Source organism: Mesocricetus auratus, unplaced genomic scaffold (assembly GCF_017639785.1).
Source record: "Mesocricetus auratus isolate SY011 unplaced genomic scaffold, BCM_Maur_2.0 Super-Scaffold_100026, whole genome shotgun sequence".
Lineage (NCBI taxonomy): Eukaryota > Metazoa > Chordata > Mammalia > Rodentia > Cricetidae > Mesocricetus > Mesocricetus auratus.
In genome coordinates this window covers 20,467,417-20,490,690 of record NW_024429207.1, presented here as the reverse complement: position 1 = coordinate 20,490,690, position 23,274 = coordinate 20,467,417, and the positions used below count along the sequence as shown (strand labels likewise).

Sequence of the window (23,274 nt, the reverse complement as noted above, 5' to 3'; positions counted from 1 at the left end):
AAGTTGCCATGGGGATGGGATGGGACGCTGTCCTCCAGTGCTCCATGAATTTATCCCTACAGAGTTCTTGCTGAGACCTAAGTGCCTGCTAAGATTTTTATAGAGGTCCATCAGCTGGGCCTAACAGAGGAAGTACTGGGTCCCTATGCGCCAGAGCCAGGGACATGATTTATTCAGAGCTTACTGAGTGACTCTAACTTCCTTGCCTCCTTCACAGAAAAACACAGGAATTCTTGTTATATTATAACTCCAGGCTCCTGGCTTCAGTCATAATTCTTAGGTGGATTTCAATGGCTTATAATTAAAAGTAGAGAGAGCTCCAAACAATGCTCAAATGATTGGGTGCCAACGGTCCTCGTGGATGCATCTAAAGGCAGCCTGGCTACAAACGTTAAGCTCTTGATTTTTTTTCCCCTGTGGCCATAAACACAGAACACAGCTCAGACTGGCTTCAGCAGGATCTGAGGCATGACTCACCCAGTGCCGGGAATTTCAGCTGAGACTACAGCTAGTCCAGCAGCTATTTTACAGACTAATGAGAAATCTGACTCTGTTCTTGGACAGAAAGAGCTCCCAAAGACGGCAGGACCATGTTGCATGGGAGAGTGTGGCAGACTGCAGCAAGCAGCCAGGAGCCACCTGATACACAATCCAAGGAAGGATTCATATTGATTTTGTATTGGAGAGGGACACGGGTGAGCATTCCTTGATGCAAAGGGCTCATCTCTAGAGGATTTGAAGGACTCCCCAGGCCCATCCATCATCTTCATCATCAAGTCAGGAAATAGGAAAATTGCACTAATGTTAAGCCTTACATATAATCAGCATTATCCTTCCTGGGTTGCTCATAGGCAGAATTTCAGCTTGTATCTTCAAAGTCAGAGTCTTGGCTAGTTATGGCTTTCTCCTCTCCCCCACCTTTTTTTCTCATTTTTGTTTAAAAACTCTTCTACAGGATGTCACAGTTTAGCTCAGGCTGGCCACAAACTTTAAATCCTTCTGCCCTAATCTCCCAAGTGCTGGGATTGCAGGTATGTTACACTATGCCTAGTACATGACAAAAGTCAACAACATTCCATGTAGCTTGATTACTTCACAGAATGTTGTCATGTGTGCTGTTCAGGGAGCACCATCACTCTAAGTGAGGTCAGAGTCATAGGGCTGAAGAGAGACGGCTCAGCTGAAGCCTTGCCTCATATGCAGAAATACTGGGTTCAGTACCCAGCACTGAGTAAATTAGATGCACATCTGTAATTCCAGCACTTGAGAGGCAGAAGTTGGAGACTCAGAAGTTCTAGGCCATCCTCCTCTATGCAGCAAGTTTGAGACCAGCCTGGACTATATATACAGAGACTGTCACATAACAAACAAACAAGACAAAAAGCCAGGATTCTGTTACAATTACACGGTGAGAGGTTTGATCTTGGGAAGAAAACAAAAAGCCTCAGTCAATATCTAAGATAGGAAATTGAGAATTATGAAAAAATAGTACATAAATAACTTTATAGATACCACAAGCATATGTGGTTGCAGATACTGTTGTCAGCAGGTAATTGAGGCCCTAGGATGCAACTACTGTACTAAATACCAAAACAAAAACTAAAAGTCATTCTTCTCTCACTCTTGCTTTACCTGTAAACTTGGGACTCATCTCCCAGCACATTTAACAATGTCCACATGCAATGTTTGTAGATTCCCAGATAATACCAACGTTAATAAGCCTGCCCTGTGGGCAGTGGGCTTGGATCCCAACCCTATCAGACTTAGAGTCTACCCATACCTGGACTTTCTTTTTTGAATCAATAAGGTCTCTGAGGGTTACAAGGAAGAGAATGTAAAATCTATGGCTCTTGATGTTTTTCAAACTTAGCATTTCGGGGTGTGATGTCTCTAGTGGAAAAGAGTGAGGCAGGCTCTATTCATAAGCCTTTGTCTTTCTCTCAATGTTTGCTAATAAAGGACTGGGGGAGGGAAACCTTGCAGCACCTGGACCATTATGCATAATAAACATAAAGCCTGGCCCTTCTCAGGGAGTCTCTGGGATTCTTCACTTGTGTAGATGTACACATCTCACATGCTTTGACATTTACTAAACTCCAATAGACTGTAAATGTGGTGTAGTTAGAGGTCCTCTCTTTATGTATGCAATGTTGTTCCTCTATGAAGTGTTACTTGTAAAGGCCATAAAAGCATAGTCCAGGTAGTCCACATCTGATCATACCTGATTCTTTATGCATTTCTTTGTTAAATCTTGGACTCCTTCCAGATGTGAATGTTGTAGGAAAAAAGCTTGACTCTATTCCATGTAGTCAATTTAATATGGTCACAGAGAGGGGGGCGATAGTGTCCTGCAGGAATTTCAGCAAATGTGTTGGAATTTAAATTTCATGTGTGGCTTCTGCTTTATGAGGATTAGTGGCTGTACAACTCTGCAAAAGAATGCTAGGGAGAAAGCAAATTACAAATAGAGAGGGTGTAAAACCAAGGGTGGCTCTTGAGTCACACTTAATAGGAATCGAGAACTCTTTACACTCTCCAAGTTCCCTCCATCCTACTGGGACTTTTAAACTGAAATAATAATCTCTTTTCCCCTTTAAATAATTCTTGTCCTACTTTTAAGACTATTAGGGGAATAAAATAAAGCACATGCAAAACTGAATATCAGCAGCACTAAAATGTATGAAACAGCATGCAGAAACTCCGCAGACCTTATAACAAGCCTTTTCAGAGCACAGAGGAAAATCATCTGAACTGCAGATCAAAATGTGCATAAATGGGGAGAGCATGGGTGTGAATGTCAGAGACCTCATCATGCATCCATTGTTTTGTCTCTGCCCAACTCTGTACCTGATGTGCAGTTGTTCTTATCTACCAGAATTTTGGTCTCATTTTTCATATAACCTATGTACTGCCTTCCAGAGGTGTGAAGAATATTCTGATCTTTACGTTAATATCCCTAGACCAAATGAAATAACATGTTTAAATAGTGCAAGTATTGGCCTTTAAATCAACAGTATTACAATGCAACAAGCAAGATTCTTGAGGCATTGACATTGGAGCTAAGGTCATTTGCAGAGAACACAAGTTCACAGTTATCTACTCTTTTCCACATCTGGCCAGGTTCTCATTAGTGTAACCTAGACTAAACCAAGCTTTGACCCTAACTTCCAAGATTTATCTCACGTACATTGATCCAACAGTTTAAAAACAACAACTTCTGCATGCAGTGAGTCCTGTTCATCATAAATCTAATGGATTCCCCTTGTGAAAGCCCAAAGGAGCAGGGGATGATGTGTGGCAAAGCAACGGGACTTCAGCTTTCTCTCTCTAACACTGAGGTCATTGGAACCATTTCTTTCCTCAATTCTAATAATTCCAAGGAGCCAAACAGTCCCTAGTCTTTGACCCTTAAGTTTGGGCTTGGGTCCACAATCCTCAGAACTGGGAATTAACCCAAATGGAGCTTTAATCTGGCTGAGTGACAAAAGTTTTGTAAAACTCCTAGAAACAAAATATCTACAAACAAAATTAACTAATATAATTACTTTCACATCATCTGAACTTAAATAAAAGGATTTGCTTTTCTCTAAAGCACATACATATTAAGATGTGTTCTCTATCAACAGTAGTTTTAGGAATATGGTTGGGAGATTTTATGGGAAGTTTTACATGATCTCCCATTGCGTTTGTCAATTACTCTGTGCAAGGCTGTGCGCAGAGACTAGCTCAGAGACAAATAACCTCTGCCATGTCCTTGGGTCCCACATTCAGAAGGATATAATGGTTGACTGTTATGGTGTACCCTTCTTGATAATTTTCATATTTTTGCATTGAACTTGAATTCATAAATGAAGTTAATGGTTCGTGGAACATGCATATAAGAAGACAAAATATGGATGTCTTGTTATTTCCATTTGCAGATGATAAATGTTCATCACCATCAAATTCCGTTGGAATCACAATGCATTACCCACTACTGAAGTTGACTGCTATTGTCAACAACTAAGTGGGGGTACTGAGAGACCTATCACTATGGTTTGGATAAATGTCTTCCATATATAAAGACTTGGTACTCAGAGTGCTTGTCCTATTGGGAGATTCTTTTGAAGCTTTAAGAAGTGAACCCCAGAGGGAGGTATTTAGGTCACTAGGGCCATGCCCTTTAAAGAGACTATAGAACCTCATTTTCATCACTACACCCTATGTTCCCAATAAGAAGTCACCAACCCTAGAGGCCCAAATCAAATGCACCATCAGTTGTTGGCTCAGAACCTCCAAAACCATGAGCTAAAGTAAGCCTTTTCTGTTTATGTTGCTTGCCTTGATAAAAGGCTGACTAATATATCAATGAAGCCATTGGAAAAATAGATCTTAATCTAAAAGGAAGGCAATTTAATTTACAAAATGCTAATGACCAGAGAACCTCTAATTTCTATCTTATGTGTATTTCTCCCGTATATCAGGCAATTACTTAGTTTGAAAATTACTTAGAATCAAACAAAAGGTTGTTCCTATGTGAAATCCCTAGACCTTTCTATCTTTTCTGACACATTAGTGAATTAACTGTAGAAGATTTGTACATAAGGAAATTAAATAAAAACATCTGAATTAATATTTTGCAATACTTGGTGATTTGGGCAAGAACAAAGCATACATGCATCCTCAAATAAATGAAATGCTATTAGGATTGCCTCAAAATTAATGTCGTAAAATAAAGTGAACAGTAACATTCACACTAGTAATTCAAATGTTTGATTCTTTCTTTACTTAAATGACAATAATTTGCAATAAAACCCCTATGATTTACCAAGAAACAACAACAACAACAAAAATAAATAAGTTTCCCTTAAACAACAAAATACTTGTCTTTTTTTATTTTTCTTGCACATTAGATTGTTTTTTAGTCATCTCAAGGGATAGATTGCATACAGTATGCTTTTAAATAAAAATCTCTATACTACCACTACAATTGGGCATTATGGTGCACAGCTTTAATCCTAGCACTTGGAGGCAGAGGTAAGTGGATCCCTATGAGTTTAAGGCCAGCCTGGTCTACCTAGGTATTTCCTATCCAACTAGGCAACATAATGAGACCCTGTCTCAAAGAACCAAAGAATCTATATAATACTTCGTTGATGTGTAAAATGTTTAAAAACAAAGAAACCAAAACCAAAACTTGTAAATGAAAACACAAGCAAGATGCTTTTGGTTTTATGGAATCAAAAGGTGAAGTTTCTGCTTTAAAATGAGAAGCTTGCTTTGTGGTCTACACATCTTTGAATGAGGTTGTTTGTACAAGGTTTTGATATAATCCAAAGGTGACTTTTCCTTTTGATAAGGACTATTTGGTAAACTCTATCAATGTCTCTCACATCATACCAAGAATTTGTTCATCTTAGGTATCACTTTATCTCCACTATTCCTGCTGTGTCTGGCTTAGAATTGATTCTCACCAGTGAATAATAAATAAAATAAACCAAACAATGATACCACAGCCTTCCAAGTCATTTATTTCATAACTACTTACAATTAACTGTATTTCTGAGTGGTGCTCCACAGCTGAGCAGATTATACCTCACCGTTACAGTTCTTTTCACATACCATTAGGCATAGTACTCCCCCTCACCTCACTCAACATTCTACTCACAAATCTTGATTGCAAGATGTCTGAGTGATTCAGAAGTTATTTCTCCTAAGTACACTGAGCACATGAAATTTTTAGAAAGTGTATGTACCCAACCTCTGAGTTAAGATTCCAGGACATTTTATAAAAAACCTTAAATACATTACATTTTTATTTTATCATTTAGAAATCTTCCTCCAAGAGTCATGGAAAAAGCAAGTCAGGTGATCCCTATTTGTTAAGTTAGATTTGCTGATTTGGGAAATGCTTTGATTGTTAAACCATTAAGTTGTTCAAATATGATGTTAAATAGCTGCTGTCATTTGACCTGTCCCTGCTTGTTAACATGGTAACACAAACACTTTGATTTTTCTTAGGAGAGACTTGCTATGTAGACCTAGCTAGCCTAGAATGCTGAGATCCCACTGTATCCTTTCAAGTGCTGGGATCAAAGGCATGCACTACCATACCCTGCCCCAATCACTTCTTCATGTAGTGTTTTTCCTTCCCCTCCAACTTGATGACCATGACAGGATATGTCATGGAGTTAAGTAACTGCAAAATAGAAGGGGCTTTATAGATTTAAGTATTTATGATAACCAAATAAGTAAGTCAGCGATGCAGGAAACACATTGATCTGCTCTTCCTGGCTGGTACGCTCCATAAGTAATCTACTTCCCGGTGCACTTACTATGTTGTATCCCTCACACAGTGTTACCTCATCTTTCTATGCCATTAGGACACTGGTCCTGCCTGGCCAAAGCTGACCCCAAAGTCCAGATGGAGTCACTGGTTTCCTTCCTTCCTTTTCTTTCTCTCTTTCCTTTTTAAAATGCTGTTTATCACTCTCTTGGCCCTTAAAACACAACATGTGTCTGTCTTACATTATTGTCTCTACTTCTTAGCCACCTACACTTTGCTTTAGACTTCTCTGTATTTTATTGGTTTGTCAATTAACTATAATACCTTTCCAGTTAGCCTAGCTTATTTTAAAATTACCCTCAAGAAGTATGTGTCATTTATGACCTAACTCAAAAGTCTGTTTTCAACAGACGAGTGCTCCTCCAAGTTTTAAACTCATGGGTGAATTAATGTGAATAGCATGTCACCATGCTGGACCCCCTAGGAATAGGAATGGAAAGAAAAGACACTGGTAATCATCTTATCGTCTGAAAGGAGAGTGGACAAAATGCAGAAGTGCTGGAGAAGACCAAACAAACCACAAGTAGATCAATAGAGACACAGATTCTGTCTTTACAACAGTGTAGGAGTATTTAAAGCCATTAGAATCCTGAAATCTCTTTATGTTGCTGTTGATTTTTCAAGGCAGGGTTTCTCTGAGTAGCTTTGGCTGTCCTGGAACTCATTCTGCAGACTCAGAAATCTGCCTGCCTCTGCCTCCCAAATGCTAGGATTAAAGGCATGTGCCATCATTGTCAACTGTCCAGTTAAAATCCAAAAACCTTTTAACCCATCAAATAGTCTTTAAGACTGTTAGCCTGAAGCAAAATATCCAATTCTCCTTCAATATCTTCTTTCATTTTTTTTAAAAAATTAGGTGACTGTTAGAATTGCTTAATTATTTTTCTTTTGTCTTATTTCCAAAAAAGATATAAAAGAAAATTGCAGCTGAAATTTTACTATATCAGAACTTAGAGATTTACAAATGAGTAAGTTAGACTTTTAGAAAAAATGTGTTTTAGAAAAAAGGAGGAATTGATACTTTTAAACAAAACTCCCAAAGTTTTAACAATACTTTGGCAGGTTCAGAGACTGGACAACAATATTCTTAATGTCTTCCAGTTGCCTTGGGTCCTTTTCTTTACCAAAGAACTCCAAACCAAGAGGTTCTTTGAATAATCATATTTATCTCTCAATGATATTCCATAGACTAGTAGCATGGGGAAGTATTTGTATAGAAATAAAAGATATATATATCTTAGTTTTATTTTTAAGTAACAAATGCAAATTAGTTATATATTAAATTATTCATACCAACAATATAATAGGAAGTAGAGACCTTCAACTGTGTTTTCTTTCTCATTATATGCTTTCCAACTTGTAATTAAGTCATATATCTTCTAATTCATATATTTCTTCATCTATCAACTGCTAAATGGTTGAACTTTTTATGTAGAGTCAAATGCTATGCATAACAGTTACATAAGAATGTATAAAGTATAATCAAGATCTTATGTAATTGTTTAAAATAAGTCAATAAATTAGTTTTTATTCTTTTTTTCAAGAGCTGGAATTTAAAGCCCTGCCCCTTGAATGGGGACTGTGAAACTTAAGCCTAGAAAGAATAGGCATAAAGTGACAGGCCATAAAAGGCAAAATGGCTTTCATCTTGCTCTCTATTCTATTAGATGGACTGGGAGCTTGTAGAATCATGTTTTAATGACATTCTGTCTTACAGTGATGCCATAATGAAGATTCTAAGGTTTCCAGTGAGTATCTATGTGACGAACTAGCATGGAACAGGCTCCTCCAGTGAGACTCACATAAAGCTTCAGATAACAAAACCACAATCTATTAGCAGCAACATGGAAACCCCTGAGCTAGAACCATCCAAATAAACTGCTCCCAGGTTCCTAATTATTAGAATTGTGCATCATAATCCAAAGTCAAGTCATCAGGAATAAAGACACCAGAGAGAAAAAGAGAAGATGCAAATTAATAAAAGTAGGTATGAAAAGGAAAACAGTTTAGCAAACACCAAATAAATATACATTATCATTAAAACATACTATGAAAACCTATGTTCCAGTAAATTAGAAAACACAGGCACATACGGTCTACAGAAATTGAAGCAAGAAGATTTAAATAAGTTAAATAGACATATTTAACTGGCTGTCAGTAATCAACATCAACTAGCAAGAAAAAGTCTCTCAATTAAAATAAAGCCAGGTCTACATGGATTCACTGCAGAATTCCACCAGACCTTTAAAGAACTCACACTAATACTTCCTTAAATCACTGCATAAAATATAAAGGGAAGGAATACTACCAATCTGAATTTTATGCAGCCAGTATTACTCAAATACAAAACAAAACAAAAACAGATACACACACACACAAAGAAAGCAATAGGCCAATCTTCCTGGTAACATATATGCAAAGAATTTTCACTAAAATACTTTCCCAAAAGTCAACTACCCACCAAAAGCATCATCCATCATGGCCAAATACACTTCATTTTAGGGATATGGAGATACTTCAAAAACTGTAAACTCATTAGCATACCATATCAATAGACTCAAGGGCAAAAACCACAATTATCTCAATAGATGTACAAAGGGCATTTGACAAATCCTAACATCCTTTTATGATAGAAGCTCCAAACAAATCATAAATAGAAGGAAGATATCTCAATATGATAAAGATTATATATGACAAACATAGTACACACTAAGTGGAGAAGAACTGAAACATTTCCACCAAAATGAGCAATAAGACTAGGATGTCTTCTTTTATTCTTCGTTATTTAATATAGCACTTGTAGTTTGGGTTAAGCACACAAAAATAAGTAGGAAAGTAAGAAGGCAAATTATCCCTATGCTCCCAATGATGTGGTCCTGCAAATAGGAACCCTAAAAACTCCACCAGAATTAATGAACATACTCAGCAAATATGTTGAACAAAGACACACACACACACACACACATACACACACACACACACACACACACACACACACACACACACACACCACAGAACCAGGAGTGTCCTAATAGCAAACTGAGAGCAACAAGCTCATTCATAATAACTTCAAATAAAGAAAATAGCTTGAAATAAACCTAATCAGGAAGTGAAAACACCTGCACAATGAAAACTTTAAAACACCAAGGAAAATAAATAAAAAAGGACACTGGAAGATGCAAATCTGTTGTAGGATATTTGTACACTGTGTGAAGGTTTATTGTTGTGATTGGTGCAACAAAAAGTAGAACTGCCAACAGCTAGGCAGGAGGTATAGATGGAACTTCTGGGCAGAGAGGAAGTAGGAGGAGGAATCAAGTTGCAGGAGAAAGATGCCAGGATACACAGAAAAAGCAGGATGGATGGTGGTAGGAGACAAAATGTAGATGAATAGAAATGGGTTAATTTAAGTTATAAGAACTAGCTAGGAACCTAAGCTAAGGTCAAGCTTTCCTAATTAACAACATGTCTCCATGTCATTGTGAGCTGGCGACCCAAAGGAAAGTCAGGCTACGCAACTCGTTTAAAAAATTAACAAAATGACAGTAGTAAATCCTTCCCTGTCAGTAATTACTTTAAGTGCAAATGATTAAACTTCCCAAAGACACAGGGTGGCTGAGTAAATGAAAAATAAAACAAAGAAAACAACATCCAATTTTGTGTTGTCTGAAGAAGACCCAATGCACACTGAAAGGTTCACACAGGCTGAAAGGATAAAGATGATCTAGATAATGATGAAAACAGCACAGTCAGTAATGCGCTTATCGCTTATCTCAGATAAGACAGCAGAGAAACATGAACATTACCATGTCGTCAAATTAGCCCCAAACCATGTACACAGAGCCCCCGCCCATCCTAGTACAATACACACTCTCTTCAAGCACACATGGGACACTCTCCAAGAATGATCACGTTTTAGACCACAAACAAATTTGCCCTTGTGTTGGTTTTATATGAGTATTTTGACCACCTGTAAGCCTGTGTACCACATGTATGCCTGATGCCTACAGAGACCAGAAGAAGGCATCAGATTTCCTGGAACTGGAGTTACAGACATTTGTGCACTACAGTGTGGATGCTGGAATCAAAACCTGGGTCCTGTGGAAAAAGCAGCCTGTGCTCTTAATAGATAAGCCGTCTCTGAATCCCATAAAAACAAGTCGTAACAACCTTCATACAAGTGAAACCATACCAATATTTATTTCTCCTACCATAATACACTAAAACTAGAAATCAGGAGGAAAAGGAAAACTGGGAGGTTAACAAACGAATGCAAATTAAGGAACATGTGCTTGAACAACAGTGACAGAAAAAAGAATTTGGAAGATAAAGTCGTATTTGACTGCAATGAAGGGATGTCATGATGGCAAAGGAAACTAGCTTGGTGACAGTCATCCCCCTGTTGTTATTTTTTAAGTTACTTTTGTCTGGACGCGCCATTGAAGAATCCCTAATGGGACGCATTCTACTCAATAGGGGACATGAGTGTCCCTGAGACACACTCAGGGTGAACTGCAGCCTGTGTTCCCTCTGAGTCCCTAGGTCTTTGTGGCTTTGGATGCCATTCACACCCATACATAGGTTCAAACATGAAACCCACCTTCTCACCTGGAAGCCACTCTAACTGAGAACCGGCTGAGAGGAGGGAACATGGACTCCCTTTATACAGCCTCAGCAATGACCTTGGAAGGAATATTTGCTTTCTTACCAGTGAGCAAAACAGCTCCGAGGTGCAACAGCCACTCAGAAGCCAAAAGTGGACTTAAAAATGAAGTTCTCTCAGTGAAAGGTGACTATTTACCCCATGGGCTTCATGCTCTGCTCTCAGGAATCACCCCTCCAGTCACTTAGTACTGAAGTCCAATTCATGCTGCTTCCAAAGGAATCTAGTCAAACACAGAGCATCTCCTTTGGCAGAGTGTGTATTTGTGGCAGGGACTCAACTCACTGTACAGCATAAGCTGGCTTCAATCTGACTGTTGGGAGTGTAGGGATCCATCACCATGCTCAGCTAAGACAGGATATTTTTTCTTTACTTATTGTTCCCATACCTTCCCATGTCTTTTTAATTTTTTATTTGGTTAACTTTGGTTATTTTTTAATTACCAATGGATATATTCACTGTATGTGGCACTGTGTTACATAAGGTCACTTTCATATAATATTGATCTAGTTGATCACCTAAATCCCCAGGTTGTCCTGCAATGTCTCTTAAAATATGGCTTGTGGAATAATAGTTACTTTAGGATCATCTGTAGTAACTGCTAAAAAAGAAATATTGTCAGGAGGACAGAAATTGAGCACAATGGAGCTTGGAAAGCATTTCACTATTTTGGATCTTGATCAAGTTTTCTAAGGATAAGGACGATTCTCTCTCCAAATGCCATAATTACAGCTCCAAGTCACTTAGACTTGTTCTAAGTGATTCTCTGCATTTGTGTCTGTGTGTGTGTGTGTGTGTGTGTGTGTGTGTGTGTGTGTGTGTGTGTACACTGCTTCTGCTTTAAGGTAATTTCAATATTGCACAGTCCAATATTTAACCAGCTAAAAAATGTTTGTTTTTTTAAAAAACTTATTTTACATACCAATCCCAGTTCCCTCTCCCTCCCATCCTCCCACTCCCCCCCCCATCTACCCATTCCACCCCATCCACTCCTCAGAGAACGTGAGGCCTCCCATGGGGAATCATCAAAGTCTGTCACATCATTGGGGCAGGACCGAGGCTCTCCTCCCTGCAGCTAGGTTGAGCAAGGGATCCCTCCATAGGGAATGGACTCAAAAGCATTTAGGGATAAAGTCTCTTCCACAGCAGCTCCATGGACTGCCAAAGTCCCCCAACTGACACCCACATTCGGGGAACCTAGTTTGATCTTATGTAGGTTCTCCAGCTGTCAGTCTGGAGTCTATGAGCTCCCACTTGCTCAGATCAGCTGTTTCTGTGGGTTTTCCCAACATAGTCTTGACCCCTTTGCTCATCATTCTCTACAACTGGACTCCAGGAGTTCAGCTTAGCTGTGAATCTCTGCTTCTGCTTCCATCAGCTACTGGATGAAGGCTCTATGATGACACTTAAGGTAGTCATCAGTCTCATTATAGGTGAAGGGCATTTATGGTAGCCTTTCCACTATTGCTTAGATTCTTAGTTGGGGTAATCTTTGTGGATTTCTTGGAATTTCCCCAGTGCTAGCTTTCTCATTAAACCCACAATGGCTTCCTCTATCAAGGTATCTCTTTCCTTGCTTTCCCTCTGTCTTTCCTCCAAATCGACCTTCCCAATCCCCTCATGTTCTCCTCCCCTGTCCCCTTGTCCCCTCCTCTCTGTTCTACTTGCCAACCCTCTCCTGACATGCTCCCAATTTACTCAGGAGATCTTGTCCGTTTCCTCTGCTCAGGGGGTGTCCATGTATGTCTTTCTTAGGATCCTCCTTGTTTCCTAGCTTCTTTGAGGTTGTAGACTGTAGGCTCGTTATTCTTTGCTCCATGTCTAATACGCACTTAGGAGTGACTACATACCATGGTTGCATCACTCAGGAAAACAAACGTTTCTATTCATAGGAAAGGGGTCAGAGAAAATGGTTTGATGCTATCCTTGACCTTTAGCTCAGTGTCTACAAACAATATCTCAGGTGGCCCTGAACAGTCCAGTTAACCTCTTGATGACTGTGCTTCCTCTTGTGTAAAGTGGGACTCATAACCTGTATGATGTAAGGCAGTAAACGGATGAATTATTGAAGACTAGATGACCTATAATTTGCCCTCACATACTATTTTGAAGATTCCCATCCATTATTCATCACTTGATGCACTTACTTGCATTATTAGAATATGGGCGGGGCTTGTGATTTTCCAGTATTACATGTATTTTGATAGGGTGCAACCAGATGGGTGCTGTGTAAAGTTTTTAACTGTGATGAATTAGGTTTAAGTGGACTGAAATGAAATATTTGAGGGTTTTGACAAATGATGAAATCTTCATGGTATTTGTTGTTGATAGGACGCTAGGGCTTCTGGGATTCAGTATCAGTACTGGGTTTAGTACTTACGATGTTTGATTACAGTCTCAAAGGTTCAGGCCATGGAATAATGAATAATTTTTTGATAGTATGGACTTAAACTACACTCACCTATAGGCCTGGCATATAGGAAAATAGCAGGCTGGCTTCTCACCTTTGCTGAGTTCACCCTCCTAGTATGCAGTAGATGTATTCTCCACTCCTCCCAATACATATGATAGGTGTTCTCCAACCTCTGTAATAAGCAGTAGCTGTGTTCTTCGCCTGTCTTAATATGTGGTAACTGTATTCTCTACCTACCCTAATATGCAACAGCGTATTTGTGGGAAAATGAAATAAATAAAATATTGCTAGTGCTAGTGAAAAACCACAGAAGTCACCAAAGAAGTGCTCATTTTAACTGGGAAACTAAAGTAAAGTGGAGTGTTTAACTTGGCCAGTGTAAGCCCATGGCATGATGGAGACTCCTGGATGGGCATTTGGAAACCAAGGAAATCATTCATAAAAGTATTTAAACACGAGTCATTACCAAGTGAAAGGTGTTTATATTTCCACATTCATTTACAAAATTGACAAGTCTGAGAACCAGAAAGTTTCAGTTCCCAAATTTACTTTGCAGCCCTTTATGGCAGGGTGTCCTGCTGCTATAATGTTCTCTTCCATTCCTTTATTAATTTTACTGGTGTTTTGTTAATTCTTTAGCATTTAGTAGGAGGAAGTTATAATATCCAAATGAAAGCATACACTCTCCTTTCCTTTAATATTGTTAGTACCAATTAAACTATATACTTGTTTGTATTAACACTTCAGAAATAATGTTTAAAAATAGAGGTACCAAACATGTTTCTACTGTTGTTGATTTTCTTTTGTGTGTTCTTTACCTAATATTCTTAGGGTTTTCTAAAACACATATTATTGAACATTATGAGAAATTAATTTTTAGAGACCTACTATAGTCTGTTTCCATCTCAAAGTTTCAGAGCAGGCTTATATATAAGATATACTGAATAGTGTCTCTTGGCCATTTTAGACTCCTCTACTGAGAAGTCTACTTTATAATTGGATCCTTTGGTGTTTTGAACACTTGTTTCTTGAGTTCTTTGTAAATTTCGTAGATCAGCCGTCTGTCAGAGGTAGGGGTAGTGAATATATTTTCCCATTCTGTGGGCTACATTTTTGCCTTACTGACTGTGTCCTTTGCCTTACAGAAGCTTCTCAGTTTCAGGAGGTCCCATTTATTAATTGTCAATCTCAATGTCTGTGCTACTGGTGCTATGTTCAGGAAGCTGTCTCCTGTACCAATTTGTTCAAGTGTACCACCCACTTTCTCTTCTAAGAGGATCAGTGTGGCTGCATTTATGTTGAGGTCTTTGATCCATTTGGACTTAAGTTTTGTGCATGGCGATAGACGTGGATCTATGTGCAGTCTTCTACATGCCAATATCCAGTTATGCCAGCACCATTTGTTGAAGATGCTATCTTTTTTTCATTGTATAATTTTAGTTTCTTTGTCAAAAATCAGATGTTCATGGGTTTGTGGATTAATCTCAGAATGTTCAATTCGATTCCATTGGTCTACCTGTCTCTTTTTATGCCAATACCAAGCTGTTTTCAGGAGTATAGCTCTATAATAGAGCTTGAAGTCAGGAATGGTGATGCCTCCAGATGTTGCTTTGTTGAGTAGGATTGTCTTGACTATCCTGACTTTTTTGTTTTTCCATATAAAGTTGAGAATTGTTTTTTCAAGGTCTGTGAAGAATTGTGCTGGAATTGTGATGGGGATTGCATTGAATCTGTAGATTGCTTTTGGTAGGAATGCCATTTTTACCACATTGATCTTACCTATCCAAGAGTCTGGGAGGTCTTTCCATTTTCTGGTATCTTCTTTAATTTCTTTCTTTAAAGAGAGACACTTGAGAAAGTGCTCAACATCCTTAGCCATCAGGGAAATACAAATTAAACAACTCTGAGATACCATCTCACTCCTGTCAGAATGGCTAAAATCAAAAATGCTACTGACAGATTATGCTGGAGAGGATGTGGAGAGAGGGAAACACTCCTCAACTGCTGGTGGCAGTGCCAACTTATACACCCACTTTGGAAATCAGTATGTAGATTCCTCAGGAAAATGGGAATCAGTCTACCACAAGATTCCACTCTTAGTCATATACCCAAAAGATGCACATTCATACAACAAGAACATCTGTTGCACTATGTTCATAGCAGCATTATTTGTAATATCCAGAACCTGGAATCAGCCTAGATGCCCCTCAAATGAAGAGTGGATAGAGAAAATGTGGTACATTTACACAATGGAGTACTACTCAGCAGAAAAAAAAACAATGGAATCCTGAAATTTGCAAGCAAATGGATGACCCTAGAAGAGAAACCCAGTCACAAAAAGACAAACAGGGTATGTACTCACTCATCTATGGATTTTAGACATGAAACAGGGGAGTGCCAGCCTACAATCCCACTGCCAGAGAGTCTGGGAAACAGGGAGGACCCTAAGAGAGATATATGCATGGTACCTAGAGAAAGGGAACAGGACAGGATCTCCTGAAGGGATGGGAGCTGGGAGAAAGACAGGGGTCAAAGAGGAGGGGAGAGGAGGACATGGGGAAGCAAGAAGGTTGAGATACTATAATAGAGGGAGCCACTATAGGTTTGAGGAGAGATATGACAGTAGTGAGATTCCCAGGGATCTACAAGGATGACACCAACTGGCAATCTAACCAATAGTGGAGAGGCTACCTTACATGCCCGTCCCAGATAATGTGACTGATGACTACCTTGTATGCCATCCTAGAGTGTCCATCCAATGGCTGATGGAAACAGAGGCCGACACCCACAGCTAAACACTGAACTGAACTCTTGGAAATCAGTTGTAGAGAAGGAGGAGCGATGAGCAAAGAGGTCGAGACCAGGCTGGTGAAACTCACAAACAGCTGACTCACAAACAAGAGGGAGGTCATGGACCCCAGACTGACAGCTGAGAGGCCAGCATGGGACTGATCCAGATCCCCTGAATGTGGTGTCAGTGAGGAGGTTTCCATATTCTTTGAACCCTTGGTCAATAGGTCAGTATTTATCCCTGGCATCCAAATGAACTTTGGGAGCCCATTCCACATAGAGGGATGCTCTCTCAGCCTGAACACATAGGGAAGGGCCTAGCCCTTACCCTGGGATAATATGACCAACTTTGGAGATGCCCTAGGAAGGGCCTCACTCTCCCTGGAGAGTGGAGTTGGGATTGGTTGGGGGTGGGGGTGGGGGAGGGTGAAGTGAGAGGGAGCTGGGATTGACATGTGAAGCAAGCTTGTTTCTAATTTAAATAAAAAAAACAGGTTAAAAAAAAAGATGTACTGAATAGCCCTGTAACTTCACTTCCTACCACTCAATAGAAATAGAAAGTCAAACAATCTTCAGGGGATCAAAAAGAAAGAAAAGAGAGAGGAAATACTTGCCCACAGTATTATGAAGCTAAGTAACTGTGTCTATGTTGGTCTCCTCAGGTAGGTTGGAAGATATGTCATTGTTCATTTTGGGAGCAACAATGAGAAGGAAAACTCCTGCTAAGGCCACACAACAGCACATTAGAGAACAGGGTCTCCCTAAAGCTAACAGTGACAAACTCACAAATGAAAACTTCCCAAGCAATGACTCAGCAAATCACTGATTCAGAGGTTGCTGGCCACAGGCTTTGATGCCAGACTATGCCTATGTTATTCTTTTAGATTTCTGGATCAGTTTATCTGAAGAATCCATTGGCAACTAGTTGCTAATTCTTTACCATGTGACTGTTCCGTAACCTTGCAGCTCATATCATCTTGTTCATCAAATAATCTCATGGTTCAAGAATATCAGCTATAATAATAAATTTTTTTGCTAATCTATTTATTTATTTTTATTTTATGTATGTTTTATTTAAATTAGAAATATGCATGCCTCAAATGTCAGTCCCAGCTCCCCCCTTCTCCCTCCACCAATCCCACCCCTCTACTCCCAGCCCAATCCCCACATCATTCCCCAGGGAGGGTAAGGCCCTCCTTGGGGGGATATCCAGAGTCTGTCATTTCATCCATGGCAGGACCTAGGCCCTTCCTCATGTGTCCACAATGGGAGAGCATCCCTCCATGTGGAATGGGCTCCCAAAGTTCATTTGTATGCCATGGTGAACACTAATCTACTACCCAAGGCCCCAGAGATTTCTGAGGCCTCCTCACTGACACTACATTCATGGAGACTGGATCAGTCCCCTGTTGGCTTCTTTTTTTTTTTTTTTTTTTTTTTTTTTTTGGTTTTTACGAGACAGGGTTTCTCTGTATTGTTTTGGAGACTATTAGACCAACCCGGCCTCGAACTCACAGAGATCCGCCTGCCTCTGCCTCCTGAGTACTGGGATTAAAGGCGTGCGCCACCACCGCCCGGCTCTCTGTTGGCTTCTTAGTCATCAGTCTGGGGTTCAAGAGCTTAAATTTTATGGAGTCAAATTTACAAGATTTGAACACTCAGTACTAAATGGGATGTCTTTAGCAAATCTGCACCTTCCCCCCCACACACATACAAAGCCCAAGGAACTTTGTAGAAAAGGAAGCAGAAAAATTGTAGGAGCCATGGAGAGAGAAAAAGGATGATGCCTAGACACAACAGGGCTGTCACATATATGTTGCTGCATGACAGGGCCTGTGCAGGTTCAAACCTGATGCAGCCCCAATGCTGACAGGAGAGGGGAATGAAAACAAGCTCTCATTATCTCTAACCAAAAGCCATCTGCAACTGACACTTGATTGCAGAGAAAAAAAAATGTCTTCTTTAATGAAGTCTCACTGGGAATATTAACCGCACTTAAGGGTAGGTCCATACCTAGGAGTGCATGGCCAACATAATATAAATTTTGCATTTTGTAGGCTTTTGACTTGTACTGCTTTGAACAATTTATAGTTTCAGATTTTGTGTTTTTATGGGGGAGGGTGTGTCCTTGTGTGTGTTTCTGGGTTTCCTATGCCTTTTTTTTCTTTCTAACTCATTTCTTATTCTGGTTGTTTGTTTCTCTTTTAGTGGCTGTTTGTTTTCTGAAGAAAGAGAAAAAGGGAGTGGAGTTGGATTAGATGGGAGGTGAAGAGAATGTGGGGGGAGCTGGGGGAGGGGAGACCATAATCAGAATGTATAGTATCAAATGTATTACACACACACATATATATATATATATACATATTAATTATATATATATAAAATAACAGAGAGGGAGGACGGATGATCAAAGGGATTAAGACTGGGCTGGTTTAACCCCCAGAAACAGCTGACCAGACAAAGGTTAACTCTTGAATCCCAGGCATTAGCCTGGGAAGCCAGCATGGGACTGATCAAGACCCCCTGAATCTGGGTGTCAGTGAAGAGGCCTAGGGAATCTATTGAGCCTTGGGCAGCAGATCAGTACCCATCCCAAGTATACACACGGACTTTGGACTCCAATAGAACAATGTGAGGTGCACTCTCACCCTGAACTCTTGGGAAAGGGTCTAGGCCCTGCCCTATATGAAATGACACACTATGGACACCCCCATGGAGGGCCTCACCCTCCCTGGAGAAATGAGGGGATAACGGGGGGGGAGGAGGGCACGGGAGGAAGGAAGGGAATGGGAGAGGGACCTGGAACTGACTTGTGAAGCAACCTTGATTCTTATCTAAATTTAAACTGGAAAATAAAATTAAAAAAAAATACAGGATAAACTCAAGTGAATAAAAGACATTATTTCCAAACTTGGTCATTCTATAAGTTTTTAAATGTTTTCAAATTTGACAATGCTCTCTGTTGTGATAAGTAGCATCTATTTTCTTCACTTAGGTCTGCCTACACTTATAATTGGTCAAATTAAGTTAGACCTCAATTTTTATGTTCATGCATATACATAATAAATACATAATATCTAACTATATTAATATAAATATTAAAATATTTCTATATCTGCCAAAACTTTGAAACCTTCTTCTGTGAGTCTGTAAGAAATATTTTTGGATAGCATTTTATTTTTCTATTTTTACAACTTTTGGTATATTTTGGTTCTCTGTATTCCTTTTAATCAACATTGGTATACTAATTTTCCTCAAATGATTATTTTTTTCAGATTTTGAAAACACAAAAATATTGTATTGTTTATGATCATTGAAAGTTGTACTATACTGTTCTTTATACTTTTCCTCAAACTGAGAAGGAAAATTAGGGAAAAATATATAGGAATAAAAAGCTGAAGGCTTCAACATAAGAAGAATAGAAGACATTCATCAGTTCTTATTTATGTAGCCATATTGTGAGGAATCGAGAGTATAGCTTTCATATCATTTCTAAGAGATCTAAACTCACACCAGACTTTCTGGTCCTTTGGCTTCTCCAACCTTCCTACCATCTCTTCTTTGATGTGCCCTGAACTTTGGGGGCAGAATTTGTATATAATCCTCTTCTCTTTTTTCCTTCTTTTTTATTTAAATTAGAAACAAGCTTGTTTTACATGTCAGTCCTAGTTCCTTCTCCCTCCCCTCCTCCCCTGACTTTTAAAATCATACCCTTTTCTTTGTGGTGAAGATGATGACAGGATGCCATGTGAGTTATTGCTGGCAGCCTCTAGCTCACTGCAGGACCATCCAAGAATAGAAGGACTTGCATGAGCAGCTGGTACATTCTTTATTAGCCATAAGGAATCATGCTTTTCTAATTTAATTGTTAAAGGAAATATCAGTAACTTTGAGGATATACTATGTTTCCTAAAAGAATCATACCTAAGTTGAGAGAGAGAGAGAGAGAGAGAGAGAGAGAGAGAGAGAGAGAGAGAGAGAGAGAGAATATTAAAGAGATGTGGGACCTTGAGTAGACACTGTCCAAAACAGAAATACACCTATCTTAAACTTTCTATGCAACCTTCTAGCTAATTTATTAACATTGTTGGCTGGTTCTGTGATAATGCTTGTAAGAAAAGCAATTTGGGTATTCTACAACAAGCTTATGACAAATAGCAACTCTACCCAGAACTGGAGTGTGTGTGTGTGTGTGTGTGTGTGTGTGTGTAAAGCAAATAGGGAGAAATGGACTAATGGACTTCACACTAAAAGAAAATGAGCAAGTGTCATTCTTCATACCATTCAGAAGCCTTGATTTATGCAGCTAGAGTAAGGAGGGAAGGAAACCTTTGTTGTACTGGTCCAGCTTTGTGACTTAATCTGCCTGTGAGATGCTATAAAGGAAACTGCTGCACTGAAAATGAATGAGTTGCATGAGTTTATTTTGGGGAGAAGGCAGGGAGCAAATGTAAAATGTTTATGTAAACAAACGCAACAGAAAGATAGCAATAGTTGTATCACTCAGAGAGGCAAAAATCCCATTTTCTTATATCCTCCTTCCCCACCAGGTAACTCAATTTGTTAAGGTAACATGACTCCGAGGCTTCAGCAAAGACCAAGAAAATCGGGTAAACAACTATAGATAATTGACTTACACTTTGAACAACATGGAATTTGTATCACTTGGGCAACCACTATTTGTGGAACATTTAATTTAATCACCTTCAACAATCAGTCTTTATAGTCATCCTGTGTTGGAGGTATCTTGATTATTTTCCCATTCTTCAATTGAAATAAAAAAATAAAAATAATAAATTTAGGCAAATAGCCCTTTACTTATACTCAATAATGAGGTTCAAGACATCTTGCTATGGAGAATGGGCTGGTATCTAAGAGGGTAAAATCCTTGCCTTACCTGAATTATATCCCTGGAACCCATGTAACAAACCAGGTGTAGGGCTAGGGAGACGGCTCACAAGTAAGATGTAGGTTCAAATCTCCAGAACCCATGTAAAAAGTTGGGTGTGGTCAGTGTGTACTGTAAATCTAGGGCTTGCAGAGGAGGACAGAGACAGGATTGGCTGTACTTGATGGCCACAAACCTACCTCCAGATTTTGTGAAAGACCTTACCTCAAGGAAACAAGGTAGGGAGTGGTAGAGCAGGACACTCAGTGTCCTCATCCGGCCTTCATACACATGAATGTGTGTTCATGACACACATGCACAGAAACTACATACAAGCACAAAAACAATACCCACAAGCACACGCTAACACATGTGCTTGTGATCCTGGTGCTGGAGAGGTAATGTCAGAGGGATACTCCCAGGCTTGCTGGCTAGCTAGCCTAGCCTAATCAGTGAGCTTCAGGCCAAGGTAGAGAAACTTAGGACAGTCAAGATTGAAATCTGGCATGTATGTACACCTGTACATCCTTGAACATATTCACCCACATAAACATTCATGAGACCGTGAGTGCATGAGTGCATGCGCATGCTTGTGCACACACATACACACACAGGCTTGCAAAGTATGGCTACTTAGAACTTGAGAATATAGCATAAATGGGAAAAGGTTACTGTTAATCTTCTAATCTACCCTTCTCTAATAGATGAGTAAATTTTCAACCCAGATGTACCCACTCTGTCCTCAAAGGACAGGAGTATACTTATATCTCAACGCACAGTAAAGAAGAGAATCTGACCAGATTTGGACTGGCAAAATTCCCCCAGTTTATCACTATACTCTTAATACCTGTGTCCAGTTATTCTTATCCAAGACTATGAACTTCCAACAAACTCAGCTTGAAAATGCACAGGCTTATTCATTTTAGGGCCCTGTTTTCTTGTGAAGGCTCCTCTATTTTATAAAACTGTATGCTTGAACCAGTGACTTTCTATTGTGATAACATACCAAAGGCAACTTAAAGGAGAAAGGGTTCATTTTAGCTTACCCCTGTAGAGGGATGGAGTCCAACATGATGGAGCAGGCAAAGCACAGACAGGGAAAGCATGGCAGCAGGGACAGGAAGTTGGCTGACCACAGTTTCTCCACACAGAGGTGTGCCACCTGTGCCACAAGCAAGTCTAATGTATCGGGCGAAGGCCTGAAAATTTAAATGAAAGACAAGACATCCGGCATTTGTGCTAAGAGAATGTGTGTGAATGTGTGTGTGTGTGTGTGTGTGTGTGTGTGTGTGTGTGTGGTGTGTCATTATTGCAAGGAGGGAGCAGCCTTATATACAGACTTACAGCACAGTGGAAAAACCCCAGGTGTAAGAGCTCATGTTTTTATAATTAGATGTTGATGCCAGTGAGGCAAGGCTGGGGCTGGAAGCCAGGATTGGAAAATCGTATGCATCTGTGGTTATTGGCTGACAAGCAACTCACAGAGACCCCATGGGGGCTGGGGCCCAACACACAGGAAGCACTGAGTGGTGTATAGGAAACAAGATGAGGCTATACAATCTCAAAGCCCACCACCAGTGGCATACTTCTTCCAGCAAGGCTCTACACACCTCCTAATCTCCTCAAAAAATGTGATCATAAACCAAGTGATCAAATAGATGAATCACTGGAGGACGTTTTTCATTAAAACTACAATGTTTTTCTTGTATTGGGTTATCATTTGTTATGGGGACTTCATCCATGAACCAAGTCATAGCTTTGGAAAGATCTTATCTTCCCTCCATGGATGACACAAATCCTGGACCACATTCACATGTCCATCTCCAAATTCCATACTTTCACATCACATTCAAAGAGTCACTCAATTTATGGTCAAGTGTGAGCCTCATCTATAATAACATATATATATATATATATGTATATATATATATATATATATATATATAGTCATACATTTAAAATAAGAGTGAAGGAAATACTGGGTGAGTTTCAAGAGTCCACTACCAATATGTAACTGATGAGACCAGAGCATATATTTTACCATTGGTTAACTCCAAAGCAACCCTGACACCAACTTGAAGGATTCTCAGAACTTTTACACAGTGATGTACCCAGATGAAAACTACAGTAATGTTTAGCAACATGGATATATAGAAGTTTCTAAATTTCCATTCCACTTGATTCTGGTCCATGAG

The 23,274-nt window shown here is 39.4% G+C and overlaps 1 long non-coding RNA gene across 2 annotated transcripts in view; it reads right to left on the bottom strand.

The window, feature by feature from the left end:
• The window catches only part of LOC110340319, a 223,256-nt gene that overhangs the window by 105,729 nt on the left and 94,253 nt on the right, over positions 1–23,274 (bottom strand). For both annotated transcript variants that reach the window (XR_002382106.2, XR_002382107.2), the window contains exon 3: positions 22,126–22,278. This is a non-coding gene — a long non-coding RNA (uncharacterized LOC110340319). The remainder of the gene's footprint in view (positions 1–22,125; positions 22,279–23,274) is intronic.